We start from the raw sequence: 16,265 nt of genomic DNA, 5'->3' as shown, positions 1-16,265 counted from the left end.
GTTTGACATCGTCGTCCATAGAGAACTTCAAAAGGGGCTTCACCCAAGCTAGATTGATAGCTGTTGTTGTAAGCGAATTCGGCAAATGGAAGGCACTTCTCCCAATCCATTCCAAATGAGATAACAGAGGCTCGAAGCATGTCTTCTAGAATTTGGTTGACGCGTTCCACTTGACCACTTGACTGAGGGTGGAAAGCGGTGCTAAAGGAGAGACGGGTTCCCATAGCATTTTGGAAACTTTCCCAAAATTGAGAGGTGAAAAGACTTCCTCGATCCGAGTTAATTTCCAAAGGAACACCATGGAGAGACACTATTCGGGAGATGTACAAATCTGCCAGCTGACTAGCGGTTATACTCTCACGAACAGGTAAGAAATGAGCTACTTTGGAAAGACGATCGACCACGACGAAAATAGCATTATTCCCTCTCTTGGTCCTGGGAAAACCGGTAATGAAATCCATACTAATTTTATCCCATTTCCATTCAGGAATAGATAAGGGTTGAAGGGTGCCAGCAGGCCGTTGATGCTCTGCTTTTACACGACGACAGACGTCGCAATTTGCAATATACTGAGCAATTTCTCTCTTCATCCTAGTCCACCAGAACCTCTGGCGTAGGTCCTGATACATTTTAGTGCTACCGGGATGAATGGTGAGAGGAGATTCATGAGCCTCCTTAAGGATCAACTGCCGTAGATGCTGGTTCTTGGGAACCACTAGACGGTTCTCAAAGTACACAACACCATGATCATTAGTGGAGAAACAACTAGCACCTCCGCTAGCAATGTTCTCTTTGATTTTAGATATTCCCTTATCTCGCTTTTGGGCAGCAATGATTTGATCCGTAAGAGTAGGTTTTGCTACCAAGGTGGAAAGAAAACCTTGAGGAACAATGTGAAGGTTAAGCTTCCGAAATTCCTCATGGAGAAGCGGTTGACTTTGTTGTAACATCAGGTTGTTACAATAAGATTTACGACTTAGCGCATCAGCCATGACGTTGGCTTTCCCTGGGGTGTAGGTTATTCCTAAGTCGAAGTCTGTGATCAATTCAACCCAACGTCTCTGCCTGAGATTCAAATCCGGTTGGGTGAAAATGTACTTCAGGCTTTGGTGATCAGTGAATATTTCGCAACGATTACCGAGGAGGTAATGTCGCCAGGTCTTAAGTGCATAGACTACGGCTGCAAGCTCTAGATCATGAGTAGGATAATTCTCCTCATGTGGGTGCAATTGCCGTGAAGCGTAAGCAATTACGTGTCGATCTTGCATAAGAATGCAACCTAGTCCTTGTCGCGAGGCGTCGCAGTAGATAACAAAGTCCTTGGAGAAGTCTGGCGGTACCAGTACGGGAGCAGAGGTCATGTGTCTTTTCAGTTCCTGAAAGCTGTGCTCACATTGTGGAGTCCATTCGAACTTCTTATCTTTCTTGAGGAGTTCGGTTAGAGGTTTGGCAACTTTGGAGAAGTTCTCGACAAAGCGACGACAATAGCTCGCTAAGCCCAGAAAACTCCGAACTTGCTTGACCGATTCAGGTGGAGTCCAATTAAGGACGGCTTGAACTCGCTCAGGGTTAACAGCAATACCTTTACCAGATATTACATGACCCAGATAGGTCACTTCTGACAACCAGAATTCGCATTTAGAAAATTTGGCATAAAGGCGATGCTCTCGAAGTTTCTTCAACACTAGCCTTAAATGTTCGGCATGTTCTTCCTCGTTCTTGGAATAGATGAGTATGTCATCGAGATAAACTACGACGAATTTATCCAAATACTCCATGAAGATTGAGTTCATTAACCGAGAAAAGGTGGCTGGAGCGTTGGTTAAACCGAAGGACATGACGGTGTACTCGTATTGGCCATAACGAGTAACAAAGGCCGTTTTAGGAATGTCCCCGTTTCTGATTTTGATTTGATGGTATCCCAACCTCAAATCCATCTTGGAGAAGACTGAGGATCCAGCGAGCTGATCATACAGGTCGTTGATCCTGGGAAGTGGATATTTGTTCTTGATTGTGACCAAATTGACAGGTCGGTAATCTACAACCATCCGGTCCGTACCATCCTTCTTTTTGACGAATAGGACGGGGCAAGCCCACGGAGATGAGCTAGGTCGGATGAAACCCTTTTTCAAGGACTCATCGAGTTGTTTCTTAAGCTCGGCTAGTTCTAAGGGTGCCATCTTATAAGGTCTTCTAGCAATCGGAACGGTTCCTGGAATGAGGTCTATTACGAACTCAACATCCCTGTCAGGTGGAACACCTGGCAATTCCTCTGGAAAGACATCCGGGAAGTCACGGACTACCGGAACGTCCTCAAGGTCTGGCAAAGGGCTGGCGTTAAGAGAATATAATTGTCGCTTGGCTATTCGGGTCAAGACATTGACTATCTTCCCCGAAGGATGGGTGAGTTGAACAGTCCTAGAGAAGCAATCAATTTGGGCATGATGAGCTGCCATCCAGTCCATACCCAGAATGATATTAATATCTGAAGATTTAAGGGCTATCAAGGACGCGAGGAAAACAAGTCTGTCGACTTGGATTTCATTTCCATGGCTTACTCTAGAAGTTTGCCATTTGGATCCCGGAGTTTGAATTACCATAGAGGTTGGCATATCACCGAATGCGACGTTGTGCAAACGAGCATAGTTTTCAGATATAAAAGAATGAGAGGCTCCTGTATCGAAAAGAACAGATGCCGGGTGGCAATTAACAAGAAGCGTACCGAGAACGACGTTGGGATCCTCTTGAGCTTCTTCGGCAGAGATACAGTTGACATGACCACGTGAAGCGGTAACCGGCTTGGCGTGGAATATTTTTCCTGTCGGCTTGCCACGGCCAACAGCTTTAGCAGATTGATTGGGGTTGGTCTGGGGACACTCACGCATATAGTGGCCAGATTCCCCACACTTGAAACAAGTCACGGAACTGGTACGTGGAGGAGCATTATTGGTTGGACCCCCATAGGGCTTGGCCGGTGCAGACTGTTGAACGAGGCGAGGCGCCTAGAAAGATGGCCTCGGTGTGAACCTGGGTGGCAGGGCGGTGTTGGGCACCCACACACGGCGCTTCTGAGGACCAGCACCGGATGAGGAACCCATGTCACGGCCATGCTTGCGTGTTGCGTCATAGTCAGTCTGGCCAGTTTCAGCACTGATGGCTTTGTTGACAAGTTTCTGAAAAGATGTGCACTCATGCAGACGGAGGTCGCGGCGAAGCTCAGGACTAAGGCCCTTACGGAACCTTGCTTTCTTCTTGGCGTCAGTAGAAACTTCCTCGGTTGCATATCGTGCGAGGTTACCAAACTCCCTGCTATAGGCATCCACAGAAAGTCGGCCTTGGGTGAAACTGCAAAATTCTTCACGTTTACGGTCCATGAGACCCTCCGGAATGTGATGTTCACGGAAAGCCTCGCTGAACTCAGCCCAAGTAGTGACATGGCCCGCTGGGCGCATAGCTCCATAATTCTCCCACCATAGACTGGCGGGGCCTTCAAGATGATATGCAGCAAAGGTGACCTTGTCAGCCTCCGCTACCAGCGCGGAACGCAGTTTGTGAGAGATACTGCGAAGCCAGTCATCAGCGTCGAGAGGCTCGACGGAGTGGTGAAACGTGGGTGGATGCAATTTGATAAAATCACTGAGTGACACCACGTTAGCCCTCTGATGGTGTGTTGTATTCTGTTCAATACGCTCCAACAAACAGTTGGTCTCCCGCTTGTTTCTCTCAGCTTCCATCATAACCTCGGCTAGTGAAGGAGGATGAGGCAGATTTGCATCCCTGACTTCACTGCCTTCGGCCTGCTCTTGAGGAGCAGGGTTAGTGCGCGTGTTGACCATCCTAGGTAAACATGACAAAGGTTTAGTCAGGATGATAAAATTCCGACATAGGATATAGAATCTAAGGAATAACTCGAAATGCAAGATGATCATCCGTATGACATGGTAGATACAGAAACTGCTTCTTTTATTCCATCGTCATACACACCATACAGGGTTTAGTACAAGACCAAACAAAGTACTATTACGGTGATAAGAGGATTACATCTCATCGGAGGCATTCCAAGCTCCTATACATTATTTTTCTACACCTCCGGAAGGAGTACAACTAGGTCATATCCCACGAGTCACGCGGGACGATAGACGACACAGCTAGTGCGAACTAGTGATACTACCGCTAACTCAGACCGATCCGTAGTAGTCCTCGTAGAAGTCACCTCCATAGCCTGGAAGCTCAACATGATCATCCGGAAACAGACGGTCTCGCGGAGCTTGTGGACCATAGGGGCTAGGATGAGGCCTTGGACCATCAAACGGTGGCCTGCGGGGACCGCGAGGTGGGGTGATGCCTCCTACATCACGCCAAACCATCACGTCTGGCAGAGCAGATCTCACAGGATAGAGATCGCGCATATCTGAATATCCAGCTTGCACCGCCGGTGCGAACCGAGTCAAAGTAGCCCAGTGGTCAGCACGGGTATTGAAGAGCTCTAACCTCAAGGCCCGATTTTCACGGTCCTTATCCTCGAGCATCTCAGCAGTGGTGCGAGTCCGTGAATCCTCCTGAGTGGAGTCAGCATAGATAGCCTGGAGATACCCTTGTGCTCCCGGAAGTGATCCTGGCATATACCGGAAATCAGAGTCCCAAAATAAACCAGATCTGACTCGCATAATGGTCATCATAGAGTAGGCGGCGTCCTGCACAGCCATCTCAATAGTAACCCCGAGTCCATAGGAACAGTGAAGAGGCTCGGTGGATCCAGGATAAGATGGAAATATCCTGACAGTGCAGAGATACTGGCTTTGATTGAAGTCCCGGAATTGCTCTTCGACCGTGTACTCAGGATACCAGCGGTATCCAGCCTCAGTCATTACCCTGACCAACTTAGCAGTATGGCCGGGTACATCTAGGCATCGAGTCAGGCGAACCACTTGATTGAGGTCGCGAGTGGCCATCTGAAAGCACAATCATAATGCAAAGGCATTAGGACTTCTAGCAAAATTTTGGCAGCATAACAGCTGTAAATGCTCAAGAAGGATTTGAGACATTTGACAAAGGATTTCTTACACACTCAACATCATCATATCAAAGTTCTGAACCATTCTGGCAACATAAGGTGGTAGTAGAACTGAACTAGGCTTGTAACCATCAAACTTATAAGGTACTACTGATTAATAACTCGTGATCCTGATAGAGAGAACAGATCCTAATTCCTTAACCCCCGGTGGAAGAATGGACTGACTCAGATCAGAAAGTCATAAGGTATAAGGAGTAAAAAGAGCCTTACGTTCCATCCCACAAACAATTCCCCTACATATAACTAAAGAATTTCTAGACTCAACATCGACCAGTTTGGCTTGGAGAACCTACAGGCAGTCCGGCTCTGATACCAACGCTGTCAGGACCCCGACTCGATGTCACATCGATCTAGCCGGTAACACTTCATATCACTTTGCGGCCTCACGCACGGTGTTCCCACGGGTGTCGCCTTACCTTTGCCCGGGACCGTTTGCGCCTTTTGGCTCACGTATATGATAGTGTCGCTAGCATCCATATGATAAAGAGCCCGGGATGACATGACTAGTCGTAAACCCAAAGTGGCACAGACTTACAGGGACAGGCATCCATGACCCAGCTTCGAACGTGTCGGTCATCAGCAAGTGGGTCCGGGCTGTAGCACTGGGCTAGCAGGACTCCGGTAAACCGGGCTGTAGCGGGCTAACAGGACTCCGGTACTCAAAGCGTGACATTTCCCCGAAGGGACAGACACAGGAAGGAAGAAGGACACATGCCGGCCAGCCTAAGTGTTCCAGAGCAGTAGCAAGCTACCATGGCTCAGCGGTAACACTAGGAGACATTTCCCGGTAAGAGAGGCTACTAAAGATAAACAACTAGATAGTCAGATCCCACACATACCAAGCATTTCAATCATACACACAATATGCTCGATATGTGCAAATACAACGAAGCATCACAACATGACTCTATGACACAAGTACTTTATTTAGGGCTCAGGGAGCCATACATAACATACACAAAGGTACGGGTCTCACGACCCAACATACAAGTCATACAGTCATACAATACCAGCAGCGGAAGTAACTTGTCTGAGTACAGACAACTAGTAAAATAAAAGAGGCTTGGAAAGCCTAACTATACTACGTGGTCCTTCACAAGCTCAGGGTCACCACCTGGGTCTTTAGCCTACTCGTTGATGTCAACGTCTACATAGAACCCATCAGAAGGGGTTGCAGCGTCTTCTGTAAAAATGTAGATTATAGCAACATGAGTACAAAGGTACTCAGCAAGACTTACATCAGATCCTACATACATGCATAGTATCAAGAAGGGTTGGTGGAGTTATTGCAGCAAGCCAGCTTTGACTCTTGGCTAGGCTATCCTACGATACTCCAACTTGAAATGGTTTTGCGCACACGAGTCCACTACTCACCACTTCAATACACTACCGAGGATCCACCTCCGTCTTCCTACGGAAAAACAATCCTCGGCACTCACACTTATCTTGAGGCTTTTAGTAGTTTCCATTTACTTGTCTATGAACTGTATAGGCAACCAAGTAGTCCTTTACCACGGACGCGGCTATTCGAATAGATCATGTTAACCCTGCAGGGGTGTACTTCTTCATACATGTTTCCACCACTTAGCGTCTGCACACGACATGTGCTCGGCAGACTTCAAGCGAAAGCCGACGTGGGTGTAGACCACGACCTACCTAAACACTTAAGCCTCTAGTCCAGGTTTATCGCCTATTCAGGTTCCATCCGCAGGGAGTCCGGCCGAGGTTTCCCATACGGCCCCAAACGATGTGAACAGGGTTCCCGAGATACCTAACGGGTATTCGGTACACCGTGCCACGTACCTACCGCATCACAGCCCACCCCTACGGTCAGCGCTGTCCACGGCCTCCAGTAGGCTACAAACACCAGAAACTACTTGCAACTCCTGGATAGAGAGCTAGGGTGAATAAGAAGTCGAGCGGGGTCATATTTCAGGGCCCAATGCATGGTAGTAGCTGTATCTTAAATCACATATACAGATCTCAGTGCTTAAGGTCGGCTTCAATGAAACAACCCACCATGTACTCCTACATGGCCTCTCATCGATACCTTTACCAAATCGTGTTCACCACACCACTCTCATTACCGACATAACATTTCACTCTAGCCCATCACCCAGATGAACCAGACCTGACACGACTCTAAGCATAGCAGGCATAGCAAGGTAGGAACAACACATACATATGGCTCAATCAACTCCTACACATGCTAGTGGGTTTCATCTAGTTACTGTGGCAATGACAGGTCATGCAGAGGAAATGGGTTCAACTACCGTAGCACACAGCAGTTTGAATCGCGTTGTCTTAATGCAGTAAAAGAGAGCTGGAGCGAGAACATGGGATTGTATCGATATGATCAAATGGTTGGTTGCTTGCCTGATGGTTCGATGCTCGGATATGATTCTTCGTTAGGGTAATCACGGTACTCCTCGGGGGCAGAACCTGTCGCAAAGGACATCGACACGCAAACATCACCAAACAATGTGCAACAATATGATGCATGCATGAGACATGGCAAGATGAGTGTGTTGGGCTAATGCAACTAAAACCAGAAGGGTTTGAACAAATTTGAATCAAAGATTCAAATTTCAAACTCAAACATGGCCTCTTTAAGTGCTTTTTCTTGTTCTGCTTAAAACATCAATTTAACTTGTTTGATCATGCATGAAAATAGTACAGATGGATAGATTGGATTTTTCTGATCATTTTTCATATATAATTTGTCCAATTTGGAGTTACAGAATAAAAGTTATGAATTTTTGAAGTTTAAATAATATTCTGGAATTTCCTGATTTAAATTAAATCCAGAAATTATAATTATTGCGCCAGCATGACGTCAGCATGACGTCAGTGGTCAACTGTGGCTGGCTGAGGTCAAACCTGACGTGTGGGGCCCACACGTCAGTGACAGGGGGGTTAAACAGGATTAAATTAATCCTAATTAGGGATTAGTGGTGCTGGGGCCCACTGTCAGTGTCAGGGGGGGTTGACTAACAGTAGTTAGCGCTAATCTAACCACCTGGCCGACAGGGCCCACGCGTCAGTGACCCTGGGGGGTCAAACCCCAGGTCGGACAAGTCAAACCCCACCGGCGACATGACGCCGGCGAGGTCCGAGACGGCGGCGAAAGTGCTTTTTGCCATTCCGGCAACCAAATGGACGGCGGAAGGCATCTACGTGTTGCTGAGGTTGAGCCGCGACTATTGGTGGTGGTGGTTGGGCTCGGGGTGGCCGGAGTTGACGGCGGCGAGCTCGGCTGCGGCGGCCGGAGTTCGGGTGCGGTCAGGATCGATGTTGCAGAGGGTTTGGGCAGGCGTTAGTGTGTGCTGCGTGATCCTAGTGAGGTGTAGAGCACGATAGTGTGCTCGGTTGGGTGCTACGGTGACCGTGGCCACGACGGCGACATCGCTGGCGGCGTGGAGCTCTCGGCCAAGGTGGGTCTAGGGCCTAGAGGTCGGGAGAGACCAGGGGAGAAGGGGGAAACGATCCGGGGGCTCACCGCGGAGCTACAGGGATGGTTAGCGGGCTCGAGGACGCGCTGGAGACGACGAATTCGACGGCGACGATGGTCGGAGCCCGAAGAGGGGAACGACGACGTAGGCGGCGATGCAGGGCTTCCGGAGACCCGTGGAGCGGTGGGGAGGAAGAGGGAGTCGAGGCGGAGCTCCTGAGCTAGTCGGGGGAGCGAGGGGTGGCCGGAGATGGCTGCTATGGCGAACGGCGGCGACGGTGGTGTTCGGCCGTGAGAGAGAGAGAGGGAGCAGCATGGGAGAGAGAGGGGGATAAGGCCAGGGGATCGGGGCGGCACCGAGAAGAAGCGCCGCGGCGTCGCGCTGGCGGGGGAGGCAGGCAGACGAGCTGGTGGCGTGGCGCTCCGGCCGTGCGCGCGCGCCGACCACACGCCTGGCCGACTGGCGCCAGGAGGACGACGGCGGTGGTGGGCTGGGCTGGCTTGCTGGGCCGGCCAGCTGGCTGGGCCGCACAGGGAGGAGCCCAGGTAAGCTCCTCCTGTTATTTCTTTTATGTTTTCTAATTTCTGACATTTGTTTTGATTTAAATAATATATTAAATCATTTATTTAACATATGCCAATTTTTGCAGGGGCTAGATATATTATTCCAGAGCTCCTTTATAATTGGCATAATATTTGGACATATATTAATATATATAATTAATATATTTCCAATGCAAATATTTATGCATCAATTCCAAAAGCCCAAAATAAATACCTATGAGCTCCTAAAAATATTGGTTTGATTTTTTATCTCTGTCCAATATTTTCAGAGAGCCACATGAGCATTTTCTTGGACCCTTTTGGAGAAATTTTTATTTGGATCATTTTCAAAATGATTCTGAGGGTTTCACAGATCCCTAATTCAAATTAAATGGAAAATTAAACATGATGCACACACTCTAATGCATGACCAGCTAGGGTGTGACATCATTTTACCCGTTAAAGACATTTAAGTGAATTTTTAGCCATTTAATGACCGTAATTCAAATTTGAACTACATCTACATGCAACACCTAACCAAAACAGTTTGAATAATCATATCTATGTAGTTGTGTGTGACATAATTCCATGTTCAGTAAATTAGAAGGAATTTTCAAACATATTTGTCTCACGACATGGACACATGCATACGTATGCATGGAGTGACATGGCATTTTAATTACAAAAAATAGAAAAATTATCAGAAAAACATGAAACCTCGGTTGATGTAATGTCATTCCACCAAGATGATGTGGTAAAGAATTGGCATTTTGACAAAAGTTTGGACACACACCCCTCACAAACCGGAGCAATAAACTAGAATGCTCGTGGTTCCGAGAGGGAACAATGCATGTTTGATGATGTACAGGAGATAGCTTCCTCTTACAGCCTTCAATTTTTTTCTACGTCTAACATGTACTACTACAACTGTAATGTGAAATTTTTGAAAATTCTAGGGGTCATTTTACCCGTTAAAGACATTTAATTGAATTTCTAGCCATTTAATGACCGTAATTCAAATTTGAACTACATCTACAAGCAAAACCTAACCAAAACGTTTTGAAAAATCATATCTATGTAGTTGTGTGCGGCATAATTCTATGTGCAGTAAATTAGAAGGAATTTTCAAACATATTGGTCTCACGACATGGACACATGCATACGTATGCATGGAGTGACATGGCATTTAATTCCAAAAAATAAAAAAAATGATCAGAAAAACATGAAACCTTGGTTGCTGTAATCTCATGCCACCAAGATAATGTGGTGAAGAAATTAGCATGTTTACGAAAGTTTGACACACACCCCTCACAAACCGGAGCAACACACTAGAAGGCTCGCGGCTCCGAGAGAGAATAGTGCATGTTTGATGACGAATGGGAGATAGCTTCCTGTTACGACCTTCAATTTTTTTCTACGTCTAACGTGCACTACTACAACTGTAATGTGAAATTTTTGAAAATTCTAAGGGTCATTTTACCTGTTAAAGACATTTAAGTGAATTTCTAGCCATTTAATGACCGTAATTCAAATTTGAACTACATCTACATGCAACTCCTAACCAAAACAGTATGAAAAATCATACCTATGTACTTGTGTGCGAGTTAACTCCATGTGGAGTAAATTAGAAGGAATTTTCAAATATATTGGTCTCACGACATGGACACATGCATACGTATGCATGGAGTGACATGGCATTTTAATTACGAAAAATAAAAAAATCAGAAAAACATGAAACCATGGTTGATGTAATGTCATGCCACCAAGACGATGTGGTAAAGAAATTTGCATTTTGACAAAAGTTTGGATACACAACCCTCACACACCGATGCAACACACTAGAAGGCTCGTGGTTCCGAGATGGAACAATGCATGTTTGATGATGAATGGGAGATAGCTTCCTCTTACGGCCTTCAATATTTTTTCTACGTCTAACGTGCACTACTACAACTGTAATGTGAAATTTTTGAAAATTCTAGGGGCCATTTGACGTTTTAAAGAAATTTAAATGAATTTCTAGCCATTTAATGACTGTAATTCAAATTAGAATTATATCTACATGCAACACCTAACCAAAATGGTTTGAAAAATCATATATATGTAGTTGTGGACATAATTCCATGTGCAGTAAATTAGAAGGAATTTTCAAACATATTGGTCTCACGACATGGACACATGCATACGTATGCATGGAGTGATATGGCATTTTAATTCTAAAAAATAAAAATGATCTGAAAAACATGAAACCTTGGTTGATCTAATGTCATGCCAGCAAGATGATGTGTTAAAGAAATTAGCATGTTTGACGAAAGTTTAGACACACCCCCTCACAAACCGGAGCAACACACTACAAGGCTCGTGGCTCTGAGAGAGAACAATGCATGTTTGATGACGAAGGGGAGATAGCTTCCTCTTACAGCCTTCAATTTTTTACCACATTTAACGTGCACTACTACAACTGTAATGTGAAATTTTTGAAAATTCTTAGGGTCATTTTACCCGTTAAAGACATTTAAGTGAATTTCTAGCCATTTAACGACCGTAATTCAAATTTGAACTACATCTACAAGCAACACCTAACCAAAACGGTTTGAAAATCATATCTATGTAGTTGTGTGCGACATAATTCCATGTGCACTAAATTAGAAGGAATATTGAAACATATTGGTCTCACGACATGGACACATGCATACATTTGCATGGAGTGACATGTCATTTTAATTCCAAAAAATAAAAAAATGATCAGAAAAATATGAAACCTTGGTTGATGTAATGTCATACCACCAAGATGATGTGGTAAAGAAATTAGCATTTTGACAAAAGTTTGGAAACACACCGCTCACAAACCGGAGCAACACACTAGAAGGCTCGTGGTTCCGAGAGGGAACAATGCAAGTTTGATGATGAACGGGAGATAGCTTCTTCTTACGGCCTTCAATTTTTTTTCTACGTATAACGTGCACTACTAAAATTGTAATGTGAAATTTTTGAAAATCAGAGGGGTCATTTGACATTTTTAAAGAAATTTAAATGAATTTCTACCCATTTAATGATTGTAATTCAAATTTGAATTACAAATACATGCAACACCTAAACAAAACGGTTTGAATAATCATATCTATGTAGTTGTGTGTGACTTAAGTCCATGTGTAGTAAATTAGAAGGAATTTTCAAACATATTGGTCTCAGGATATGGACACATGCATACGTATGCATGGAGTGACATGGCATTTTAATTCCAAAAAATAAAAAAAATTATCAGAAAAGCATAAAACCATGGTTGATGTAATGTCATGCCACCAAGATGATGTGCTAAACAAATTAGCATCTTTGACGAAAGTTTGGACACACAACCCTCAAAACGAGAGCAACACACTAGAAGGCTCGTGGCTCCGAGAGAGAACAGTGCATGTTTGATGATGAATGGGAGATAGCATCCTCTTACGGCCTTCAATTTTTTACTACGTCAAAACTGCACTAATCAAACTGTAATGCGAAATTTTTCAAAATTTTAGGGGTCATTTGACCTTTTAAAGAAATTTAAGTGAATTTCTAGCCATTTAATGGCCGTAATTCAAATTTGAACTACATCTACATGCAACGCCTAACCAAAACGGTTTGAAAAATCATATCCATGTAGTTGTGTGCGAGTTAATTCCATGTGCAGTAAATTAGAAGGAATTTTCAAACATATTGGTCTCACGACATGGACACATGCATACGTATGCATGGAATGACATGGCATTTTAATTCCAAAAAATAAAAAAAATGATCATAAAAACATGAAATCTTGGTTGATGTAATTTCATGCCACCAAGATGATGTGGTAAAGAAATTTGCATGTTTTACAAAAGTTTGGACACACACCCCTCACAAACCGGAGCAACTCACTAGAAGGCTCGTGGTTCCGACAGGGAACAATGCATGTTTGATGACGAACGGGAGATAGCTTCCTCTTAGGGCCTTCAATTTTTTTCTACGTCTAACATGCACTACTACAACTGTAATGTGATTTTTTTAAAATTCTAGGGGTCATTTGACCTTTTAAAGACATTTAAGTGAATTCGTAGCCATTTAATGACCGAAGTTCAAATTTGAACTACATCTACATACAACACCTAACCAAAATGGTATGAAAAATCATATCTATGTACTTGTGTGTGGGTTAATTCCATGTCCAGTAAATTAGAAGGAATTTTCAAATATATTGGTCTCACGACATGGACACATATATACGTATGCATGGAGTGACATGGCATTTTAATTACAAAAAATAAAAAAATGATCAGAAAAACATGAAGTTAACGTAATGTCATGCCACCAAGATGATGTGGTAAAGAAATTGGCATGTTTGGAAAAAGTTTGGACACACACCCCTCACAAACCGAAGCAGGACACTAGAAGGCTCGTGGTTCAGAGAGGGAACTATGCATTTTTTATGACGAACAGGAGATAGCTTCCTCTTACGGCCTTCAATTTTTTTTCTACATCTAACGTGCACTACTCCAACTGTAATGTGAATTTTTTGAAAATTCTAGGGGTCATTTGACCTTTTAAAGAAATTGAAATGAATTTCTAGCCATTTAATTACTGTAATTCAAATTTGAATTACATCTACATAAAAAGCCTAACCAAAATGGTTTCAAAAATCATATCTATGTAGTTGTGTGCGAGTTAATTCCATGTGCAGTAAATTAGAAGGAATTTTCAAACATATTGGTCTCGTGAAATGGATACATGCATACGTATGCATGGAGTGACATGGCATTTTAATTCCAAAAAATGAAAAATGATGAGAAAAACATGAAACCTTGGTTGACGTAATGTCATGCCACCAAGATGATGTGGTAATGAAATTGTCACGTTTTATGAAAGTTTGGACACACACCCCTCACAAACCGGAGCAACTCACTAGAAGGCTCGTGGTTCCGAGAGGGAACAATGCATGTTTGATGACGAACGGGAGATAGCTTCCTCTTATGGCCTTCAATTTTTTTCTACGTCTAACATACACTACTACAACTATAATGTGAATTTTTTGAAAATTCTAGGGTTTGTTTGACATTTTATAGAAATTTAAATGAATTTCTAGCCATTTAATGACAGTAATTCAAAATTGAATTAAATCTACATGCAACACCTAACCTAAATGGTTTAAAAAATAATATCTATGTAGTTGTGTGCACCTTAATTCCATGTGTAGTAAATTGGAAGGAATTTTCAAACATACTGTTCTCATGACGTGGACACATGCGTACGTATGCATGGAGTGACATGGCATTTTAATTCCAAAAAATAAAAAATGGTCAGAAAAACAAGAAACCTTGGTTGATGTAATATCATGCCACCAAGATGATGTGGTAAAGAAATTGGCATGTTTTACGAAAGTTTGGACACACACCCCTAATAAACCGGAGCAACACACTAGAAGGCTCGTGGTTCCGAGAGGGAACAATGCATGTTTGATGACGAATGGGAGATAGCTTCCTCTTACGTCCTTCAATTTTTTTTCTACGTCTAACATGCACTACTACAACTGCAATGAGAATTTTTTGAAAATTCTAGGGGTCATTTTACCTCTTAAAGATATTTAAGTGAATTTCTAGCCATTTAATGACTGTATTTCAAATTTGAACTACATCTGCATGCAACGCATAACCAAAACGGTTTGAAAAATCATATCTATGTACTTGGGTGCGATTTAATTCCATATGCAGTAAATTAGAAGGACTTTTCAAACATATTGATCTCACGACATTGACACATGCATACGTATGCATGGAGTGACATGGCATTTTAATTCCAAAAAATAAGAAAATGATCATACAAATGAAAACTTTGTTGATGTAATGTCATGCCACCAAGAAGATGAGGTAAAGAAATTGGCATGTTTTACGAAAGTTTGGACACACAAACCTCACAAACCGGAGCAACTCACTAGAAGCATCGTGGTTCCGAGAGGGAACAATGCATGTTTGATGACGAACGGGAGATAGCTTCCTCTTACAGCCTTCAATTTTTTTCTATGTCTAACGTGCACTACTCCAACTGTAATGTGAAATTTTTGAAAATCCAAGGGGTTATTTGACCTTTTAAAGAAATTTAAATGAATTTCTAGCCATTTATTGACTTTAATTCAAATTTGAATTACATCTACACGCAACGCCTAACCAAAACGGTTTGAAAAATCATATCTTTGTAGTTGTGTGTGGGTTAATTCCATGTGCAATAAATTAGAAGGAATTTTCAAACATATTGGTCTCACGACACGGACACATGCATACGTATGTATGGAGTGACATGACATTTTAATTCCAAAAAATAAAAAATGATCAGAAAAACATGAAACCTTGGTTGATGTAATGTCCTGCCACCAAGATATTGTGGTAAAGAAATTGGCATGTTTGACGATAGTTTGGACACAGACCCCTCACAAACCGGAGCAACACACTAGAAGGCTTGTGGCTCCGAGAGAGAACAATGCATGTTTGATGAAGAACGGGAGATAGCTTCCTCTTATGGCCTTCAATTTTTTTTCTACGTCTAGCGTTCACTATTACAACTGTAATGTGAAATTTTTCAAAATTATAGGGGTCATTTTACCTGTAAAGACATTTAAGTGAATTTCTAGCCATTTAATGACCGTAATTCAAATTTGAACTACATCAACATGCAACGCCTAACCAAAACGGTTTGAAAAATCATATCTATGTACTTGTATGCGAGTTAATTCCATGTGTAGTAAATTAGAAGGAATTTTCAAATATATTGGTCTTACAACATGGACACATGCATACATATGCATGGAGTGACATGGCATTTTAATTCCAAAAAATAAAAAAATGATCAGAAAAACATGAAACCTTGGTGGATGTAATGTCATGCCGCCAAGATGATCCGGTAAAGAAATTGGCATGTTTTACGAAAGTTTGGACACATACCCCTCACAAACCGGAGCAACTCACTAGAAGGCTCGTGGTACCGAGAGGGAACAATGCATGTTTGATGACGAAAGGGAGATAGCTTCCTCTTACGGCCTTCAATTTTTTTCTATGTCTAACGTGCACTACTACAACTATAATGTGAAATTTTAGAAAATTCTAGGGGTCATTTGACCTTTTAAAGACATGTAAGTGAATTTCTAGCCTTTAATGGTTGTAATTCAAATTTGAACTACATCTACATGCAACGCCTAAC

This window comes from Triticum aestivum, chromosome 3A (assembly GCF_018294505.1).
Source record: "Triticum aestivum cultivar Chinese Spring chromosome 3A, IWGSC CS RefSeq v2.1, whole genome shotgun sequence".
NCBI classification, from domain to species: Eukaryota; Viridiplantae; Streptophyta; class Magnoliopsida; order Poales; family Poaceae; genus Triticum; species Triticum aestivum.
This window is presented reverse-complemented; position numbering follows the sequence as displayed.